This window comes from Photinus pyralis, unplaced genomic scaffold (genome assembly GCF_008802855.1).
Source record: "Photinus pyralis isolate 1611_PpyrPB1 unplaced genomic scaffold, Ppyr1.3 Ppyr1.4_LG4, whole genome shotgun sequence".
Classification (NCBI taxonomy): Eukaryota; Metazoa; Arthropoda; class Insecta; order Coleoptera; family Lampyridae; genus Photinus; species Photinus pyralis.
The window spans coordinates 29996318-29997339 of NW_022170511.1; positions in this window are offsets into that span (position 1 = coordinate 29996318).

Here is a 1022-nt window from a genome sequence, read left to right on the forward strand (position 1 = left end):
CGCCATCAAGCAAATCTGCATGCTCTAAAATACGCGCCACGACGATTGTCTCCCAGGAAAGCTCGCCCCGGAAAATTCGCTAACGAAAACTTGCCCCGGTAATCGTAACACTAAAAAATAACCCTGTCCTCCGGAAACCTTCCTTCAAAGAAAATTGGAATAATTCTCCTTTCTGATTTCGTTCTATTTCCGAAAGAAGTCTGAAACAAGACAAATATTTCGGAGACATTTTTTGTTGTATATATTTTACAGTAGTATTCTGGAATATCAAATTTTAGCAAAACTCAGACATCAAATTATATTATATCTCAAGGATGTACTCTATTGGTGAAAAACAACTTTTGAAGCTCCAATTTAAGGAAGTATTGAAAAACAATTTTCTCATATACCTGTAACTACTTTCATTTTATTACGCAGTAAAGTTTTTTCGCAAGTCAGAGACCTTTCTTTGAAATGAAGTACAAGAATAATACCTACACAAATGTTAAACTTCGTAAGTAAGTATATGCTTTAAAGTTATAAGTCGCGTATCTTTCAAAAACGACGGTAGGTACGATTTGTTCATAATTGAATTTTCTCGATTTCAATGAGATCTGAATGGTTTCACGTCTAAAGAATATTACATTTACCAGCGCAGGTAATGTAACATTTTCACTTTGTTGCCTTACTGTGAACTAATTCTGGACGCAATAGCTTTTCATCTAAATATCGCGAAAACGCGATGTAAAGATCGTAAAGCTAAAAACACATAATAATAAATTTCATTTACCTAAAACTTATTAAATCGAGCTTAAGAATAATTAGGAATAACGTTTAAATTTCATTTTAAACTGTGCAAGCAACAGCAAACTGTAAGTGCCTTACTTTACGGCAAACATTTATAAGAAGTAATGTAGACTTTTCGTGAAATGCGCCCAGGCATTACAGAGTTTCAAAAAGTTATAGAGATGGTTCTCCTATCTATATTTAAGCCATATATTTAAGGACCTGCAGCGGCTGCAGCATAAGAACTTTGGCTATAA